Below are 21,346 nucleotides of genomic sequence, written 5' to 3' on the forward strand. Positions count from 1 at the left end.
GGTGAAAATCTAATCTCTTCTCTCCTTGAACAAGGATGCTGTTTGTACTCTGTTGGCCTCTATTCACCCCAAATTTGGGTCTGGGCGACAGCGTCTTTAACGGACTGGGGATCTTGGCCGCGGGTCTGCGGCACGTTAATAGCATATGCATCAGGCGTTCCGCCTGTCTCCCCCACGTGCACGGAGAGGCATTGTTCGGGGTATACCTTTGGGCAAAAGCAACGGGCTGTCAGCCCTTGAGCCGAGGAGACGGCGTCCGGGCGCTGTGTCTCCCCGCGTCCCTCGCCGGGGAGGTGGGCCTGTCTGCTGTGAGCGCCCACGTGACCACGGCCAGTCAGTTCTGTCGGTTTCCCTGTGCCGTGTCTCCATGGTCATTCTCCCTCCTTCTGTTCGCTTCCCCCCGCCGTGTCCTTGCTCAATAATTTTCATTAATTGATTGACAGCTCTGATGGACCCGACTAACCTCCATCTCACTCTCATGTCTGTTTTTAAATAGTACTTGTACGTCCGCTGACCTTGTCCCCCCCCCCCCCCCCCCCCCGTCAGCTATCAGAAAATGAGCATGCAGATAGGGAAGGAGCCGATGAACAAAAGGAGCGACGGATCGCCTGGCTGGCCGGCGAGGGAACTTGGTCCATTTCGCATTTGCCGAGCGCGGCTGCAACATAAAGGACAGGCGTGATCCACGGCCACGAGCAGGCGATGCCGGGATCGCACCGGATCCACGCAGAGGTGTTGGAAAACAGTCCCCGGGCCCATCTCCCCGTCACCTGGAAGGACAGGGTGTGGCCACTGCTCCCCCCCCACCCCCTACCCCCAGCATCTCGGAGAAGATGCCTCTTCCCCATCACCAACATCACTGGCCTCGTTAAACCTTGAAAGCAAACAGTTACGTTTGGGGAATCATTCATCCTAATAGGAATACATGAGCGGCTCATTTCTACTGAATTCTCTGTGTGTGTGGGGAGGGGGGGGGGGTGGGGGGAGAGGAGTGTGCGTATCTTTTTCCCCCCCTGTGTATTCTTGAATTTGAAGTATGCGAGCTATCTCAGCCTACTGGTACCGTATAACTACCTCTTACCTCTCATCCAAATAATAAGCAGAAAAAATCGCCCGGTAGTTGAGCCTCAACCTATGAACCAGGAGGTCAGGGTTCGATTCCCGGTCAAGGGCACAGGCCCGGGTTGTGGGCTCGATCCCCAGTAGGGGGCGTGCAGGAGGCAGCTGATCCATGATTCTCTGTCATCATTGATGCTTCTATCTCTCTCTCCCTCTCCCTTCCTCTCTGGGATCAATAAAAAATTATAAAAAAGAAAAATGTACTTCAGCATCCCCGAAGTCCCAACATTGTATCGAGTGTTAACTAAAACAATATAAGGGAATGAAAGCAAGCCATGCCTGATATTAGCAAAACACTTGTTTGTGTCTGTTTTAAATATGGGTGTGTGTTTTTAATCTAAATCTACAGCCATGTCTCGTGAATGAAATTGGAAAGTTACTAATTACGTAGTTAATGAGAAATCACATTTGCTCACACACTACACAAAACAATACTCATGCAGATGATTAAATTCAGAGTTTCCCTCCAAATAATTTCTAGTTGATATTATAACTCACTTTTATTTGGCAAATATTTATCTGACACCTCTCCTTTCGAGGGCCTTGAACATGATTTAAAAGCCATTTCCAGCGGGGATGCTGATAAAAGTTGGAATTTCCTGAAGAAGGAATTGTTATCTAAAGACCACGTGTTAGCGGCACCAGCTTTGGAAACTGGAGAGAGCTGAAACACCAGATAAATTGTTTTGTGCACTTATAGGCTTGATTAAGATAATCTCAGAGAGAGAGAAAGAGAAAAAAAAGGGGGGAGGGGGGTCCTGCTACAAAACCGAGTTCTTTAACATTTGGATCCGAGCGTCAGAGAAGACAGCTCTTGCGTTTTCTTTAAGTAGCGGGCAGAGCTTACAAGGTGTGCCAAGGGTAAGATTTCAGCGATGGCCAAGGGGCCAGATTTTCAGAGTTCGGTTTTCTGATCATTTAAAAGCTGTATGATAAGAAATGTTCTATCTCAAAGTTAGACAGCTTTGGTTCAAAATAAAAGAGGTGGCCCTAGCCAGGTTGGCTCAGTGGATAGAGCGTTGGTCTGCAGACTGAAGGGTCCCCGGTTCGATTCCGGTCAAGGGCACATGCCCGGTTTGAGGGCTCCATCCCCAGTGTGGGGGAGTGCAGGAGGCAGCCGATCAATGATTCTCATCATTGATGTTTCTCTCTCTCCCTCTCTCTTCCTTTCTGAAATCAATAAAAATATATTTTAAAAAAATAAAGATAAAAGAGATTAAGAAAAACATACTCACTAAAAAAAATAATTAAAAAAACACCTCATAGACACAGACCACTGTATGGTCATTACCAGAGGGGAAGGGGGTAGGAGGAGGTAGAAGAGGGTAAAGGGGGGATAAATGGTGATGGGAGGAAACTTGACTTGGGGTGGTGAACAGGTGAACACACTATACAATATTCAGATGACGTATTTCAGATTTGTACACCTGAAACCTAAATAATTTTATTAAGAAACTAGAGGCCCGGTGCCTGACATTTGTGCACTGGGGCTGGGGGTGGGGGTGGGGGAGGTCCCTCAGCCCAGCCTGTGCCCTCTTGCAGTCCAGGACCCCTTGGGGGATGTCCGACTGCCGGCTTAGGACATCCCCCGAGGGGTCCTTAGCACTGCAGTGGAGGTGGGAGAGGCTCCCACTACCGCCACTGTGCTTGCCAGCCCACCCCCATGGGAGCACACTGACCACCAGGGGGCAGCTCCTGCATTGAGCATCTGCCCCCTGGTGGTCAGTGCACGTCATAGAGACCAGTTGTTCCGCCATTTGGTCGATTTGCATATTAGCCTTTTATTATATAGGATGTCACCCCAATGAATTCAATGAAAATAACAAATTGCCGAAACCGGTTTGGCTCAGTGGATAGAGCGTCGGCCTGCGGACTCCAGGGTCCCAGGTTCAATTCCGGTCAAGGGCATGTACCTTGGTTGCGGGCACATCCCCAGTAGGGGGTGTGCAGGAGGCAGCTGATCGATGTTTCTCTCTCATCGATGTTTCTAACTCTCTATCCCTCTCTCTTCCTCTCTGTAAAAAATCAATAAAATATATTTAAAAAAAAAAGAAAAGAATAAATAACAAAAAAATTGGCTTCTTCAGTGTGTCATTCTCATCTCTCTCCTGCTTTGAAAAGCAAGGGGTATCTCTCTGGATGATACTGGCATTTCTGGAGCGTTGCTAAGCATACAGCTGGCAAAGAGCAATTGTTGGAAGTAGTGGCTGGTGGCGTGCAGAACACTGCCCATGACTTAGCCTAATTAGGGTGACGCCATCAAGGGACAAAACAGTGGAAAGAAAAGTTCTAATTTCGGTGCCTCCACAGCACCCACCGCTTGCCTTACTCCAGGCCGAGAGGGGCCCCCACTGTGGTGCAAAACTGCGCATGTCCGTTTCCTGTCTTTCAACAGACGCATGCGTTTGTGGGGGCGTTTTTGAAATGGACAGTACAGTTTCCCCGAGATAAATGCGTTTCCTTGCCACGTTGGGGAGGTTTCCTTTTCCTTCGTGTCATTTTTTTTCTTTTATTTTTTTTTGCAACTGCACAAAACACTTCCCTTAACCCAAGCATAGATTATCTGGAGTGCTAATTAATTGATTCTTCAAAATGCCAATTGACATGCTCCCTGGGAAACCCTGATCTAAGCAACTATGTTAATCCAGCCAGGGTGCTCCTGCTTCTGTGTGAGTATCAGGCCATCGGAAACGCGGAGAACTTTGCCATCCCGCGCCCGGCCCTCTCCCGGGCAGCTCATTAACGTGAGCGGAATATGACAGTCGTACTTGTAACGCGCGCCGTGGCGCCTGACGATGGCTCTATAAAATGACATTGCAGCTGAAGAATGGGACCGGTGTTAAATACCATTATTTGCCTTCCTTTGATGTCTCGGAGTCATTACGAAAGCAATTACAGCGGTTTCTCTGTGTCTACGGGGTATTTATGATCGGTATCTGCTCGGAATCCTTTGCCAGGTGGGAAGTAGGCAGCGTATTAGAGACAAGGTTAGTTCAGCCGCAATGATCGGGATGGGGACGGAGGGAGAAACAAAATCAGAGTTTTGCAGGTGATCCTGCCAGAAAATAATAATTTAATATTCAAGCCTGGTTGCCTGGGCAAAACTTGCAGGCCCTTCTTATTAATTTAAATTTAAAAATTGTCCGGGTTCACCAAGCCCATGAATCTAGGGCAAAATTAATTAAAACCAATAGGGAAAAGGAAAACATAAAAACAAAAGGAAAAAGAAAAAAAAAATCAGGCCAACAGCAGAAAACATATTTTGTTTCTTAATTATAAGTGAACTAGAGGCCCGGTGCACAAGATTTGTGCACGGGTAGGGTCCCTAGGCCTGGCCGGCGATCAGGGCTAATCTGCGGGGTGATCGCAGGGTGATTGGGGGGGCCCCCACTGGCACCCACCTTGGCTGGCCTGGGGCCTGCAGGCTGGGGGCGGCTCCTGCATTGAGCATCTGCCCCCTGGTGGTCAGTGCACGTCACAGCAACCAGTCATTCCATCATTCAGTCGATTTGCATATTAGGTTTTTATTATATGGGATGTCTTCATAATCAGAGATTTAATTCTGCCTATAATCAATGATGATTTATATTTTTTTGTAAGGTTCATCGGTGTCATTAAATATTCACTAGGGGGAAAATAAATCCTCCAAAATATCTGTATCAGTCAGGAGGGGCGAGGGTAAGCTGCAGTAACAAATTATTAGGAAAATAGTTACTGAAAAACCTCAGGGTTGCAAAGCAATGTCGGTTTCCTCATATCTGCTTCCTTGGCTATTGTGACTTCAGCCTCTCTACCTTTTGTATGGGTCCCAGACAACCCCTCTGCCCCGTGTTGTGCCCCCTTGGGGACCTGGAATGCTTCTTGTCCCCATGGCAGAGGGGAGGGTCCCACAGAGGCAATCACATGGCCCCGCCCAACTCCAAGATGCCAAGTTCAATCCGTCCATCCATCCACTCTCCCAGAGAGTTGGGGAGTTGGGTGAACTGTACTATTGCTCAAATATTGCTGACGGATCACGAGAATTCTCGCTTCCTGTTACACAGTGCTTTACAAAGTATCATCCTTTAAAAAGATATTAGCTTGTAGGAACATGTCATAAATAACTTCCAAATGCAATGGGTATTTCATTTTAAAGCGTGCCTTTAACATTTATGTAAAACATTTTTTGTACTTGTTCAATAGACACTTATCTGGCCACTGGGTAAAGCTAGCAATGAAACTACTGGTCCGCAATGTGTTAACACACTGGTTTTAGTGGACACACATTTATAATACATTCTTTTTCAATCGATTTTAGAGAGAGAGGAAGGGAGAGGGATAGTGAGATAGAAACACCAATGATGAGAGAGAAACATGGATGAGAGAGAAATATTTACTGGCCTGCCCCCAACTGGGAATTGAGCCTGCAGTCCGGGCTTGTGCCCTGACAGAGAATTGAACCGATGACCTCTTGGTTCATGGGTCCATGCTCAACCACTGAGCCACACCAGCCGGGCTGTAATACATTCTTTTTTAAAAAAATATATTCTTAATTGATTTCAGAGAGGAAGGGAGAGGGAGAGGGAGAGATAGAAACATCAATGATGAGAGAGATCATTGATCGGCTGCCTCCTGCACACCCCCAACTGGGGATCAAGCCCGGAACCCAGGCATGCGCCCTTGACCAGAATCGAACCCGGGACCCTTCAGTCCACAGGAAAACGCTCTATCCACTGAGCCACACCAGCTAAGGCTATAATACATTCTTATCAATGGAATTTGTTGAACTTGAAATTTAACAGAGGAACAGCGTGACTTCCAGAGCAAAACCATTTTTGATGACTGTCCACGTGTCTTGTAATACTTACCTTTAGTTCCTGAAGTCCCAGGTTGTCCTGGTTTTCCAACTGACCTCAAGCCTTTTTTTTCCTCCCTTCAGGATTAGGTATGTCACGCACAACAGGACACGAGACCCTCTGAAGTGGGAGCGGCCCCTCGGACGCCGGCTGCAGGCTCAGGTAAAGGCTCCTCTCCCGGCCTTGGCGAGCGTGCCCTGTTGCTCCCCTGATCAGTAACTCGAGCTACAAAAGGCATGAACCGTCTCAAAGACATCCCAGAGGCACAGGCCGCCAGAGGGAATAAAAAGAGAAGGCGGCATAATTCATGTCCTCCCGGGCTGCTGGACATCCGTGTCGGCCCGGGGCCTACAAGAGGCCAGGAGAGCCCTAGCTGGTTTGGCTCAGTGGATAGAGCGTCGGCCTGCGGACTGAAAGGTCCCAGGTTCGATTCCGGTCAAGGGCACGTACCTTGGTTGCGGGCACATCCCCGGTGGGAGGTGTGCAGGAGGTGGCTGATCGATGTTTCTCTCTCATCGATGTTTCTAGCTCTCTATCCCTCTCCCTTCCTCTCTGTAAAAAAATCGATAAAAAATATATTTTTTTAAAAAGGCCAGGAGTAATTGGGATGCTTACCATTATGGAGCTTGGACAAGGTTTCTTTATGAAACAGCTTTCTGAGCCCCTTAGAGAAAGGAGTTCCCTGCATTTTTTCCCAAAGTAGGTGAGAAAGAACAAAAAAGAAAAAGAAAAAAAAAAAAAAAAGAGAAAGAAATCGGCAAGGACGATTGAAATGTACATAATAATAGCAATAACATCTTATTAAGATTGAAAATCATGCTGAAGCTGGTTTGACTCAGTGGATAGAGCATCGGCCTGCGGACTGAAGGGTCCCGGGTTCGATTCCGGTCAAGGGCATGTGCCTTGGTTGCGGGCACATCCCCAGTGGGGGGCGTGCAGGAGGCAGCTGATCGATGGTTCTCTCCCATCGATGTTTCTAACTCTATCCCTCTCCCTTCCTCTCTGTGAAAAATCAATAAAATATATTTTTTAAAAAAAAAGATTGAAAATCATGCAAATACCTGGTGTTGACAAGAGCGTGGGGACGGGCAGTCCCATCCGTTGCTGGTGGAGCATAAATTGGAAATTATTTCTTGAGGGCAATTTGGAAACATGTAGCAAAACCCTCACAAATAGGCGTGCCCTTTTGCTCGGCAATTTCACTTTTAGGAGGTCATCGGAGATGTGTCTGAAGGTCCACGTACACAGATGATCATCACATCATTCCCAAAAACATTATAATAGGAAGAAGCTGAGTATGTCATAGGGACTTACTTCATTACGTAACATTGATATGTGGAATACTGGTAAGCCATTGGAAATCACACATGTGGGTGTGTTTCTATATGAGCAAAGAAAACAGATTAAAGGGAAAGAGAACCTTGTATAAGACAGACGGTTAAGATAAGACTAAATTGCCCTTTTTCTATTTCTTCTTGTTTTTTATATTTTTGGTTTTGTTGTTGTTAATCCTCACCCGAGGACATTTTTCCATTGATCTTTTGGAGAGAGTGGCAGAGAGAGGGAGAGACAGAGAGAAACATCAATGTGAGAGAATCACATCAATTGGTTGCCTCCTGCACGAGCCCTGACCAGGGCCCGGGCCCGGGGGGAGCCTGCAACCGAGGTACATGCCCTTGACCGGAATCGAACCCGGGACCTTTGATCCGCAGGCTCTATCCACTGAGCCAAACCAGCGAGGGTTCTTGTTGTTTGTTGTACATGTATATTCTTTTAGAAAGAAGGTATGAACGGATTAAAAATAAACCTTTAGCATGACCCCTTAGTTACCAGTGTGTCTGTACATGTGTTTTCTCACCTGTTACGTGCAAAATCACGTGCAGGAGATAAAGATACGGTTAACCGCATTTCATTTTCTAGAAGATAAAGGAGCCATCCAGAGACTTTAGACAATATTTAAAACTGGCTTTGTAGCCACAGCTGATCTGTGTGCAAACTTACAATTAGACTTAGTATCGAATGATATGAACTAGGTAAACCGATAGTCTATAAATTAATAAGTGAACTAAACCAGTAAGATGCTTCATATTTTTTTAATTAGGTTATATGTGCTTCAGTTTTAAAACATCAGATCTCAGTTAGCGTACGTCATGGGAAGATGTAAAATGTGCCCCTCTTTCTCTTTAGGGTTGAGATGTTAGACTCAGGACATATGAACTGATTGTTCCTGTGTCACTGTTTAGAAGAAACACATTCTGATATATGTTCATTCAACTTTGAAGGCTTCATGCATTGTCAAGATAGGATATATTTTCAGGAAAGCCTGTGATCATACCAAGCTTTATAATAATTTTTTTTTAAATATTTTATTGATTTTTTACAGAGAGGAAGGGAGAGGGATAGAGAGTAAGAAACATCGATGAGAGAGAAACACCGATCAGCTGCCTCCTGCACACCCCCTACTGGGGATGTGCCCGCAACCAAGGTACATGCCCTTGACCGGGAATCGAACCCGGGACCCTTCAGTCCGCAGGCCGACGCTCTGTCCACTGAGCCAAACTGGTTAGGGCTAGTTTTGACATTCTACCTCATGTAGCTACAAGGGTATGTTAAGCTCATGCAAATTTAAAGAAATCAGGAAATTTGATGCATCCCATTAATAAGGAGAAATAAACATTGCTCCTTTTCTTCTAACAGGTTGATGAATGCAGGGGTAAAAGCCTCCTGGTCTTACAAAGTTAGTCCTGTTGAATTACTTGAGATTAAAATGCTACCATACCACATAGTTCATTGGGTGGCGATGCGGCCCAAAGTTCCAATATTTAGCTGACGTCGCCTTTTGCACGTTTTCCTATTGACTAGACGTGGCAGTCTTAAGTGATCGATGTTGAGAGTATTGAAGAGCTTTCTCGTGTCTCTTCATTTCAGCTTGATCATCTTCTCCCTGGGGGACCAGCCGTGTTCTTGAGCTCATCATTCCGGACAACGAAATGAACTGAGACCAAAGTGAGTACAGAACCATGCATGTCCTGGGCCTTATCGGATCACAGTGAAGGTGTTATCTGAGCCAGAGCTTCCTACTGTATGTGTAAATGTCATTAGCGTGAGTGGCCTGGCGGGGAAGTGGATGAAACGCTGTTTGCTCAGCTTTATGGTGACGCCGGGTAACCGTGCCTCTGGCCGCTTTCTGGAAGGCGCTGCGGCAGATGAAAAGGTGTGGGCTGTGCAGACCACCGCGGCTTTCTTAGCTACTTTGACCTTCCGCCAGTGTCTGCCCCCGAGCCTCGCTTTCTTCATCTGTAAAACAGGCAACAACACGGGCGATACCAGGTCTTCGCAGTGAGGAAAGGGGATAACATGTAAAGGAGGTGGCGTGTTTATAAATGTTAGTTTCCTCCCCTCTCCCCTGCCCCCTCAGCCCAATGTTAGACGAGCAGGATTCTGATACCAGACGTAGCGGATCTACCCGTCCAGAGAGGAAGTGGCCCATAAACTGGAATGAAAAGTTGGTCTGAATTGATGATGATACATGAATAGGGCGAAGGTTATCAGATATCTAGACATTTTGCTAGTCTATGTGATGGATTTTTTTACAGAGCAGAATGGGAGTGGGGGTGGGGGGGAGAAAGAACTTAGAAGCTGTGGGGTAGACCAGCAAGCTGGAAAGTCTTGGACAGGAGCTGATGCTATAGACTTGGGCAGACTCGTTTTCCTCCAAAAGATTCAATTTTGCTCTAAGGCCCTTCAACTGATTGTGTGAGGCCCACCAGATTATCAAAGCTCATCTCTACTGAAAGTCAGCCCTCTCAGATACTCCTACGTTCGTGTTTGATTGAATCACTGGGTGCTATCATTTAGCCAAGTTGACGCATAAAACCAGCCATTGCGCACAGGAAGGGGGAGACTTGAAGGAGACTTGGAAGGTGAGAGGGAGCTCACCAGATGGAAGGGGCGGAAAGGCATGGAGCACACAGAGCCAGGCGCGCACAGGCATGCTTTGGGGAATGCTGGGAGGTCCTGTGTGGCTGGAACGGAGGAGGAGGGACAGAGAGGTGGACTTAGACAGAGAGATGGACTTCGGGCGAAGTGGGACTGGCAGGCCAACGAGCTGGGGCAACAGGGCGTCCCATGAGTTTGTGAGTCACTGGCTCATATTCAGGTTCTGGAAGGACCAGGCTGGGGCCAGAGGAGGATGGGGGAGTGGGATCAGGAGGTTGAGAGGAGAGCTGATGGTCCGAATTCCAGCCCCGGCAGTGAGGAGAGGAGGGATGAGATTGGAAAGACGTGGATGAGGCTGATTGCCGCGGGCCTGTGGCCATTCGTGTGGGTCACCACTTACCCATCGTTGTGTTCGTGGCCTCTTTGCTTAGACTTGCTGACAACATCTGTGTCGGCACCGCACGCTACCAAGCCAGGAAACTCCCGGGCAAGGTGGAGAGAATGCAGGTAACAGCGTTGTGGCTACTGTTGTGGAGAGAGCATTGTACCCAACACACTGACACATGCCAACAAAAACCATACACACATGCACACACACACACACACACACACACACACACAGGCATGATTTTTCATCACAAAGCTATTTCCCTCACATTTTAATGTCATCCAGATATTTGTCCCCTTGTGGGTTCAGGAACAGTTTAAGATTCCAGTGTTGTTTTTTAAAATCTTTTAAATATATAGCCCTGACCAGTTTGGCTCAGTGGATAGAGCGTCGGCCAGCAGACTGAAAGGTCCCAGGTTCGATTCCGGTCAAGGGCATGTACCTTGGTTGCGGGCACATCCCCAGTAGGGGGTGTGCAGGAGGCAGCTGATCGATGTTTCTCTCTCATCGATGTTTCTGACTCTCTATCCCTCTCCCTTCCTCTCTGTAAAAAATCAATAAAATATTTTAAAATCTTTTAAATATATATATATATTAGAGGCCCAATGCATGAAATTCATGCACTTGGTGGGAGAGGGGTCCCTCAGCCCAGCCTGTGTCTTCTCACAGTCCAGGACCCCTTGGGGGATGTCTGACTGCTGGCTTAGGCTCACTCCCCCCGCCTTACCTCCTCCTTCCCTCCTTACCTCCTGCCTGCTCACTGCTTCTTACCATTAGGCTTCCTGCTCCTTAGCGCTGCCTCGGAGGCGGGAGAGGCTCCCGCCAGCACCACTGCACTCTCCAGCTGCGAGCCTGGCTTCTGGATAAATGGCGCTTCTGGCTGGGAGCGCACTGACCACCAGGGGCCAGCTCCTGCATTGAGCGTCTGCCCCCTGGTGGTCAGTGCGCATCATAGAGACCAGTCGTTCCACCATTTGGTCAATTTGCATATTAGGCTTTTATTATATAGGATTTTTTTTTAATGGATTCCAGAGAGGAAAGAAGAGGGAGAGAGAGAAACATCAGTGATGAGAATCATTGGCCAGCTGCCTCCTGCATGCCCCCTACTAGGGATGGAGCCTGCAACCCAGGCATGTGCCCTGATCGGGAACCAAACTGTGACCTGGTTCATAGGTCAACCCTCAACCACCGACCCACGCCAGCTGGGCAAGATTCTGGTTTTTGGTGCCATAGCTAGAAACCTAACCTGAACGTATCCCTTCGTGAAACAGGGCGGCAGGTGGGTGCACAGAGAGAGTGCACTGATAATACTGGAAATCCCGTCCTGTTTCCACGGCAACTCCTGAGCCTCCCTTAGGCCAAGAAAGCCCTCTGTGACCAGAGTCCGGTGGGATTTGTCTTCTTCTGGTGCCTTTAGCAACAGCTGCTACGCACAGTAGGCTGCTTCAAGTTCTAGAACAGACCCTGAAACTGCAATTCATGAAGTGTCCTCAAGCTCAGCCTTGGGGGCACTGAGTCTCAGCACCTCGGCCCCAGCCGGCAAACTTGGTTCCTAAACCCCAACATGGCGCACCCCTCCCTGTCCCAGTCTTTTTTGGTCCCGTCTGTCTTTTCTCCTGAGCATGTGAGGACTGCCTCACGCTTTCTTCCCCGCCACCCTTCTCTCTAATTTCAGGGGGTAAAAATAATTCAACATTTGCATATGCCATGTTGAGATCATTTTATTCAACAGAGCATGAGCTAAGCATGCATGCCCACCCCTGAGCGAGGCACCCAGGATCCAGAAATGCATGAGAAACAGTGTCTTGTCCTCCAGGAGCACAGGCGAACGAGATAGGGTGCCAAGGAAGAGGGGCTGGGCTGGGCTGGGCTGAGCCTGGGATTGGAAGGACATGAATTTGGGGTGGGGTTGGCCCTGAGCACACATCATGGGTAGAATATTCCAGATCTAGAATGACACACCGAGGCTCGCCAGAATGGATCTTTCTTGGGATTAGGAGGCTGTGGCATTGACAGGACTGCAGCCTCCCCCGGGGACCGGGAGGTGGCACCCAACGTGGGGCCTTCTTGCCGTTCCCAGTTGAGGGGCAGGTGATGGGGGAAAAGGCAAGAGACCAGGGCCCTCCCAGTGTTTCTGATGGCCAATGGAAGAACTCTGGGGTGCGGGGGTCTGAGCACTGAGATTCCGGGCCCTTGGGGACGGTGATACAGGTGAGAGAAGCAAGGAGCTTCCCTCATCCCCGTCTGAGCGGGGGAGTAATGAACCTATGGGGAGTCAGATGCAGTCCTATGGGGAGTCTGACGCAGTCCTTCCTTTGAGTCTTCGGGCTCCTCCCTCGACTTGGGGTCCAGCTTGCTCTGTGAAGAAAACAAAAAGAGGATGCTAAGGGGCAGACAGGCACACAAAGCAGACCCTCGGATGCGGGAGGGAAAGCGTGAGGCGGGGAGCAGCGCCTCCTGGACCCTCTCACTGCACGGTGCACACACGCACGCACACACACATAGGCGAGGGCAGGTGCAGAGCACAGCCGGGTGCAGGGAGGTCCGGCCAAGGCCCCCGGCCGCCGTGGGGACGACGTGCACCGTGATCTTGGCACACCCGTGACCCTCCGTGATGGGGAGCTGTGGAGAGCTGGTCTCCACCAAGAGACACAAGAGAATTGCAGGTGGGGGGTGGGGCTGAGGTCAGAGGCAGAAACAGACAGAGAAGCCAGGAGACCACCTCAAGCAGGGAGGCCCAAAGCCAGCTTCTGAGTGCGCAGGCGGGAGCGAGGCGCACGCTCCACAGTGAGCCACCCCAAACGTCAATTCCGAGCCCACGTGGCATCTTAGGATAAAGCGAGGGACACAAGGCAGGAGCAGAATTGGACAGTGAGAGAGGGGACAGACCACCCAAGCCTTCCAAGAGAGTCCCTCTCCCGTCACTCAGCCGTCCAGGTTCGGAAAACAGAGCGGGGAGGGCACCCCCAGAGTTGGCAGTCGGGCCACCTACCTTCCTCTGTCTTCGGCCAGGCTGGGCCGACGCAGGGACACGTCATGGCTTCTGGTAACTGGCGCTGGGCGGGTCTACGAGGGAAAAGCGGGGGGATCGTCAGGATGGCCCCTCAGCATCAGGAACCGGCCTGGAGCCAGCGCCCCGAGGCCCAGCCTCAAGCACTGGGGCTCCGCTTGCTGGGCACGGCCTGCCTTTCAGTGGCCTGGACAGGCAACCCCTTGGGGCTAGGACTCCTCCCACCCCCCGCAAAAAAAGGCCATCTGGGATATCTGCGCCTGTTTTCCCATCCCTTCCAGCCTGCACAGGTGCCCTGGGCATGCTCCTGGGCCCTGACCGCCCCCTCGGCACCCTGCCCGCGGCCAGACCGGACCACTCACATTAGAGAACAAAAGGACGCTGGAGGCCTGGAGAGGCCACGGCTTTTCCCTGGGAGCCAGGCCGCCCTTCGTCGGGGAAGGAACCCGCACCCGCACCGTGGGCTCCGAGACTAACGGGCTACGGCAGTATCTGGGTGCGGGCAGGGCTTCCCCACGCCCCCCGGCCCCCGCCCCCACCCCGAACTCTCAGCCACAGCAGCTGCTCATGCTTCCTTCCCTGACAACCGGCTGCTGCGGGAAGGCACGGAGGTGGCCCTGGCTCCTTAGGCCAGAGCGGCCTGCTCCCCGGGAGGCCCTGCCTGGCCCCCTGGGATCCCTCACAGGTACTGCAGGGCGGAAGGGGAGAGGGGAGGAGGCAGGGGGGGGGGGGGGGGTCCAGGGAGCGAGCATTCTATGGGCCAACTGCCACCCCTGCTCCGGAACCCTGCCGGGTGCCCCGGCCAACGGAAGCAACTGCCGCTGAGAGCCCACTGGTCCCTGCACCAGGCCACTCGCTGTCCCGCGCTCCCGGGGAGGCATGGCCTCAGCGCCTCGGCCTCTCCTGGAGGGGAGCAGGGGCCAGAGAGCCCAGGAGAGCTGGAGGGCTGCACAGACACGCCTCCCCCCCCGTGGGCCCCCGAAATCTCAGCCCCCGAAATCTCAGCCCCCCAAAATCTCAGCCCCCCAAAATCGCAGCCCCCCAAAATCTCAGCCCCTGAAATCTCAGCCCCTCCAAAATATCAGCCCCCCTAAATATCAGCCCCCCGAAATCTCAGCCCCCCAAAATCGCAGCCCCCCAAAATCGCAGCCCCTGAAATCTCAGCCCCTCCAAAATATCAGCCCCCCCAAAATCTCAGCCTCCCGAGTCTCAGCCTAGGCAGCCGAGGTGCTGAAAATCCTGTATATCTGTGTATATATACAAAGATATATGTGATTGTGCAGGGTGGCCGCGGCTACCAGAAGCAGGTTTGCCAGCAAGGAGCTGGGCCCCCCCCCAGTCCCCGGGGGGCGCCCGCACCCCGACACGGTGTCTCTGTGCACCGGCCATAGAGCCAGAGGAGGCGGGGCTGGGCAGCCGGGACCCGCGGGCTAGGCCGCCCACTCACGCTCTCCCCCGGAGCCCACCACCCCACGCCCGTGGGAGCCCCAATTCTTATAGAGCAAAGAGGGCCAACGGGAGGGGAGGGTCACCCCACGGGCCCAGCGTCCAGGGGTGGGTGGGCGAGAGGGGGGAAAGTGACAGAGCTGGAGTGGAGAGGACCCTGGCCAGATGGGGCTGCGATGCTGAGATGGAGGGGAAGGGAGGGGGAGGGGGGGAAGGGAAGGAGGAGCCGAGTCAGGGGGGGTGGCAGCGAGGACTAAAGCAGGGAAGCAGTGACTGGCCTGGGAGACAGGGAGCAAAGGGGGGCCCGCGGGGGGGCGGGGGGGGTGACCCCAAAGTGCCCTTGTCTCTGCTTTGTCCCCTCGTCCCAGCCATCCAGAAGCACAGCCCAGCCCAAGCGGGGAGGGGGTCCCGGGTAAGGGGGGATGGAAGGCTGGGAGCTGGGGGGGTCCTTTCCTGAGAGAAGCTTTAGCCCCCCCAAATGGTTCAAAGGCAGTGACAACTACATCTAATGGTGGAGAGTTAAGCATCCAGTGGGGGGCGGGGGCGGTCTTGGGGTCCTCCTGAACGCCTCAAACCCCAGCGTGGGTCCCTCGTTGAACACGGGGGGTGCAGGCCTGCCAGGGGATGGGCAAGAGAGCCCCTAGCAGGCTGCTCAGAAGACCCCAGCGGGACCAATTGCCACTTTTCCTCCCCTTTTCTTCTGCCAGCAGTGGGGGAGGGGCGTGGTGGTGGGGTTGGGGGACTACCTCAGAGGCTCTGGACCCGTCCTTTCGGCCACCAGCTCTGCTAGCTCAGAGGCCCAGAGGGCCCCACAGACAGGACCCGGGGGGGGAGACAGGTGCTCGGGGAATAGGGCATGGCCCTCCCATTGCCCAGCGATGGCCAGCCAGGCAGGAAGCGTGTTCTTGCGACAGAGGGTCGGGGCCCGCTAACGGTGCAACTGTTGGACAGCGCGCTCACTCGGGGAGGGAGGCCCCGGTCACCATGGGAGAAAAGGAATTTGTGGGAAAGTCCCTGCAGAAGATTATCCCAATAAACCAACTCCCAACTGCCAACGGCCCAACTGCCAGGGGTCGTGGCCTCTCCTCCCCCCCCCCCCGCCCCACCCTCACCCCCCCCCCCCCACCGTGGCCTCCTGATTGGGTCGTCTCTCACATCCCTCCTACGTTCCTGCCGTTAGCTGGTCATGAGCTCACTGCTTTAGGAAATACGTTGTGAGCTTGGCTGGGCAGTGGGGGTACAAAGATGGAGACAAAGTTACTGCATTGAAGAACCCCCCTCGCTCTCCCCCCCCACCCCCCGCCATAGCGCCAAGGGCAGGATGACATGCTAAGAATGGCAATGGGACACGAGGCCCGGGCTGACGGTCCAGGCCTATCTACCCCGCAGTCCTGGTCCCTACGTCCACTGAGAGAAAAGCAACATTCGGAAATGGATGGGGGCGGCGGGGGGACCGGATCACCAGGAAATACTGTGATTTTCTTTGGGAACCTGGAATGTTCTCTGCCCACGCCGGAGCTGAGTCTTAAGAGAAAAGCACACTCTGCCCTATTATCAGGGTCCCGATCTTGAGCATCTCGGATGCCTGGGCAAAGGGAGCCACTCGGGGCCTCGTACATCTTTCGAGTCCAGTGGATGTGGCCTGGGAGAAAGCCCTTGAACATGGCCCCCCCATGTTCAAGGTCCCCACATGCTGGGGACCCAACGCTTAGAGGGGTTTTGAGTTTGCCATGGATGCTTCCCAGGGCAAAAAGGGCCAGACCAGCAAGAGGACTGGGAAGCGGGGAGGGGCGGGGTGGGGTGGGGGGAGCAGACACGCAGGCTTTGCATCCCCAGGTCCAGGGCAGAGGCCAGGGGCTGGTCCCAAGAGCATGGTGACAGCCCAGATGATGGCCAACGAGGAATCTCGGTCCCCCGTGGAGGGGCCCAGGGTGAGGGGGGTGGCGTTGGGGTACCACCCAGATGGTGTTTTCTAGAATACAGGAAGGAGCCTTTGAAAGGAAGGATTTTGTCCCTCCGCCTGCAAGGGTGCGCTCTCTCCTTGCTGTTCAGGCCTCAGCCCATCATTTCTGGGGCTGGGGCTCTGTCTCTCTCCCCCCCCCACCCAAATCAAAGACCCATTGAACTCAGGCTTCTGAAGAGTCCCACAGGGCAGGGCATGAAGCAAGAGATACTGAGGTCTCACCTGCAGATAGAAACGACGAGAGAGCGTGCGCAGCCAGCCAGCAGAGAGACAGAAAGGAGTCACAATGACAAATCATGTGAAAAAGAGGAGACAGAAGAGGAGAGGGAGCAGGGAGCAGGGAGCAGAGAGCAGGGAGCAGGGAGGGCCCCCCCAGGAGGCGGTGGGGGGCGCAGTGGCGGGGGGACCAGAGTCAAGAGGGAAGTTAGGACGAGAAGCAGAAAAAGAGCCAGCTGGTCGACCTTGCCTAGAGGGTGGAGCTGTCTGGGCAGTGCAGGGAGGAGGCGGGGTGGGCCCAGAAGCTTCCCCACTGGGGACGGGGACCCAGGGGTCCCCCGCTGGGTGTGCAGACATGTGGTCAATCCTTGTCCCCTCTGCTCCTCGCTCAAGACTGGCCCGTGTTGAATCTGGAGGGAAAGGAGTCAAGACGAGGAGCGGGGCTGAGGCGGGGCGGGATGGCCCTCCCTCGGGGGAGAGCTCAGCTGCGGTCTGCGTGGCCCTCGAACCCCAGGCCCTCGTGGGAAATCAGGAGGGGGGTGTCTTCCAGAGCCCCCAGCCCAGCCCGGGTGCCCTGATGGAGATGGATGATTTCCACAGAAGCAGGGTCCTGGGTCCCCCTACCCCACCCCACCCGCGACGCCCAGAAGTTTCCTGCCCTTAACTATAGGCACCCACGGGAGTCTGAGACCTGAGGGGGCTCAGGCGGGCGGGGACTCAGCCTGGGATCAGCAGTCCAGTTGGGAAGCGGTCCTCCTTTTCGGGGGGCATTGCTTGGCTGTGCCCAGCCACTACATGGAACAAATAGTTGTGGTGTGTGCCCCAGAGGCCAGACCCCACGAGGCGCTGACTGACTTCCAGGCCACTCCCCAGGACCCCCGCCCCCCCGCCCTGCCCGCCAGGAGAGCCATTTCTGGGCCTGGGGGACAGGGGGGGGGCGAGCCCCTCAAGAGGATCAGGTTCACCAGGTCCTTCTGCTACAGAGTTCTGCTGATTACTGGCCTCGACATAAGAATCCGAGTGGGGGGGAGGCCCCGAGCCCTGCTGAGGGGGCGGGGGGTGGGATGGGAAGGAGTCCGGGGACCCGATTTGGACTCTTGGGAAAAGGTCAGATCACAATCGAGTTCAGCCTGGATCCGGGGGGGGGGGGGGGTCGGCTTTAGCCCCTCCCTCCACCCAGGCTCCCGAGGTGGCTCTCTCTGGATCAGCTGCTTTGACTATTTGAGCGGTAGGAGACACGCCGTTTTGGGGGTGCCTGCTTGTCCTGTTCACCTTGGCCTAGAAGCCATGTGTCCATTAGCTCCAAGACAGGGCCCTCCACACCCCCACCCCGCATCTGCTCTTTCTTTGCTCATCCCACCGCAGCCCACGCTTTTATAAATTCTCTCAGATCTTTTCCCGCGAGCGCCCGGGGGCTTGAACTTGGTCCCAGGGATGCAACACTGAGTGGGGCGCAGCACAGCTCTCAAGTTGCTCGCAGCGTCCCTGGGGGCGGGAGGCAGGCTGGGTCCGAATCCCGGGGAGACGCCGAGCGCGCATGTCCGGCACGGCCTTTGTTGGACCCCCGATGCCACCATTCCATAGTCTTTCTCCTGCATCGCACCTCGGCCAGAGGGAAAAGCACGTGGGTGGCCCAGATGGCTCCAATGTCAATGCCGAATGACGTCACGTAGGGAGCCCTGGGGCCGTGGCAGGCGGTAGGCGAGCCCTCTCTGTTTGCCGCAAGGTCTGCCGGTCTGCCGGCTGCACTGCTCCTTAAAGGAGACGCTCCCTTGAGTGTCCAAACGGCTGTCATCTCCCTTTCTGTTCTACTGATATTTTAGGGACCAGGAAAAATCGTTGGGGCCACCTGTCCGATGTGGAGAGTGCCCCCAAAATGCTTGGGGGTGCCAGGTTGACAAGGGGCTGCCATAGGGGCCTACCCAGGATCAAGGGGCACATGTCTACCAAGACCAGCGGAGGACTGGCGAAGGGGGCGCGGGGAGGCCCCCGAGATGCAGACTTCGGAGATGGGGGTGCCCGACCGCCGTGGTGTCTGCCCAGTGACAGGGCAGAGGCCAGCGGGGGCTGTTTCCAAGACAACGGTGACAGCCCAGATGTTGGCCAATGGGGAGTCTGGGTCACTCCTGGACGGGGGGGGGGGGGGGGGGGGGGGGGAGGACCAGGGTGATGAGGGTGATGAGGGCACTTCTTCGCAGAACAGGGCCCGGCGAATTGCTTAGTGGTCGACTTCGGGTTGTGTGGGTTTCAACGTGATTTCAAAAAATATATCAACGCAGAAGGGCGCTGAGATGAGGAGAGGTCGCCCCCATCGGCGTGGAGGACGGGAGCGAGACAGGTCTACACCCTCCCTGTTGTCACTGTTTTCGAAGGTCTCCAGCGGTGACCAAGGGGATTGAGGTGACGCCAAAGCCGGGGGGGAGGGGGGTTGCTGTGGCCCGCAGGCCTAGGGGACCCCAGAATGGCAGGGGGGGACAGGAATCCTGTGATCACAACTGCAGACAAGGACAGGGAGGGAGCAGAAGTGACGCTGAGAGCTGCGAGAGCAGGACAGAGGTGGGAGATGGGACCAGGGCGCTCCAGACCAAGGCGGGGTGGGGGACACAGCCCAGGATCGGAGGCAGCTGGCCCCGCCCTGCCCCGCCCCGCCCCGGGCTTCTTGCTCTCTCCGGGATCATAGTCAGAGTCCTCTGAAGGTCACAGCTCGGCGAGCTAGCCCATGAGAAATGAGAAGCTTGCAGGGGAGCGTGGGGAGGGACCGGGAAGATGGTATGCTACTTAGAAGTAGGTTAGGGTCTCCCTGTCTTTGGAATGACTCCTCTTCTTGACTAAGTGTTCTGGACGAAGTGGGGAAAGCGATGATGAGGGCTCGAGGGCCGGCTGGCCGGGAAAGAGCCCCCCCCCCCCCCTCTCTCTCTGAATCAAGCTATGCACCAAGTCTTAGGTCACAGGCCCTCTCGCGCCTGCCCAACGCTGGGTGCGATTTGGGGAGCGAGGATGCCGATGGAGGCGGATCGCCAGCCCTGCACCCCAGCTGGGGTCTGCCCTCGCTGAAGACTCATCCCCGGCTTAGCCCTGCCTGGTGGCGCCTCCAGGCCCCGCCCGAGGGGCACCCTGTCCCCGGCCCCTCCCCAGCCATTTGGGAAATCCTCGATTGTTTCTCTTCTCCTCTCCTTTCCCGAGAGCCCTGAGGTGCTGTGTCTGAGCTCCTGCTCCCCGCCAGCCCGCGAACCCCTCTGACTCTCGCCTCCACAGTGAGAAGGCGTGACTGACAGATGCGTGTTGTTCATGCTTCAACATGATTCTCAGAAGCAGAGGATTCTGGGCTTTTCTCTCCAGAAGTTTCATCTCAGTAGCAGGCATGTCTTGACATAAAATGGGGGGACATAGCGTTGCGTTCAGAGACTGGGGGGGGGGGGCCTTTGAAAAGTGGGTGCTCTCCTGGGACTTGCTCTTCCTATTCCCTTCTGAAAGCTAGGCAGCCTGGGGGTGCCCTGGGCTGCTGCGGCCTTCGACATGGGTCCCAGGCTCAGGCCGGCCATTCAGGAAATGCCCAATGACAGCTTCACCCCATGAGCAAGGTACCCCGACCCGGGGCCTCGGGCCTAGGACTACGGACTAAGTGCTCCTCAGCCTCCTTCCACGGGGCTGGACCCCAAATACAGCTCGTCTCAGGGGCGTGTTCTCTGAGGCAGCCCCTCCATGAGTCCGCTCCGAGTTAGAAAAAGGATCGAAGTCCTTGTCTCACAGAAACGCCCAGCCTCCAGCACCTCCCAGGCCCGGGAGAGGCGACAGCCAGGGTGACTCTCCTAGGACCCTGTGTTAATGTCCTCTCGTGCCCGGACACCCCGAGAAGCTGGGTCCATGGGGTCAGCCAGAGCAGAGGGCGCGAGGCCTGGCAAGTCCTTCAATGGAAACGCTTTTAAGAGGTCATGGGCCTGTGCCGAGACCAGCAGGGGGCGACAGCGCACCCGGCTCCCACCTCCTGGGCGGGGGTTGGGGGTTGGGTGGGGCCTTGTCCTCCATCCCAGTCTTGGGGGGCTGAAGTACCGTTTTTATATTGAAAACCCTTTGCTGTTGCCGGCTGAACACCCGAGAAGCAAGGAACGGGGCAGGTTGGGGACGGAGCCTCGAGGCAGCCTAGAAGAAAGGAAAAGAGGGGGGCGTGGGGACACCCCAGAGGGGGCCCGGGAGCGGGAACCGGGCTGTGGCCCTTCCTTGATTCATGGTGCTGATTTGGCCGCTGTAGCCGATTCTTCAAAGTAGCCCCAAGGATGCAGGCTGTGTGACCCGGATAGAGACCAAGTACAGAAAGAAATAGCAAAGAGCCGAAAAAGGCTCCCCGGGAGGAAGTGGTGGGGGAGGGGGGCGCGGAGAGAGGGCAGGTGGGCAGGAGCAGTGTGGGCATGGAGGGGGCAGGGCCCGGGCAT

General features: G+C 54.4%; 1 long non-coding RNA gene and 1 other non-coding gene across 2 annotated transcripts; one reads left to right on the top strand and one right to left on the bottom strand.

The window, feature by feature from the left end:
• Nucleotides 1-12,027: 12,027 nt before the first annotated feature.
• LOC129148355 (uncharacterized) lies at nucleotides 12,028-13,782 on the bottom strand. Its single transcript, XR_008555422.1, has 3 exons — nucleotides 13,654-13,782; nucleotides 13,274-13,347; nucleotides 12,028-12,639 (listed from the first exon to the last, which is right to left on the bottom strand). It is a non-coding gene; the product is annotated as an uncharacterized LOC129148355 (long non-coding RNA).
• Nucleotides 13,273-13,368, top strand: MIR9362 (microRNA mir-9362). The gene has a single exon (NR_129256.2). It is a non-coding gene; the product is annotated as a microRNA mir-9362 (primary transcript).
• Nucleotides 13,783-21,346: the final 7,564 nt, after the last annotated feature.

Source organism: Eptesicus fuscus, chromosome 25 (assembly GCF_027574615.1).
Source record: "Eptesicus fuscus isolate TK198812 chromosome 25, DD_ASM_mEF_20220401, whole genome shotgun sequence".
Taxonomy (NCBI): domain Eukaryota; kingdom Metazoa; phylum Chordata; class Mammalia; order Chiroptera; family Vespertilionidae; genus Eptesicus; species Eptesicus fuscus.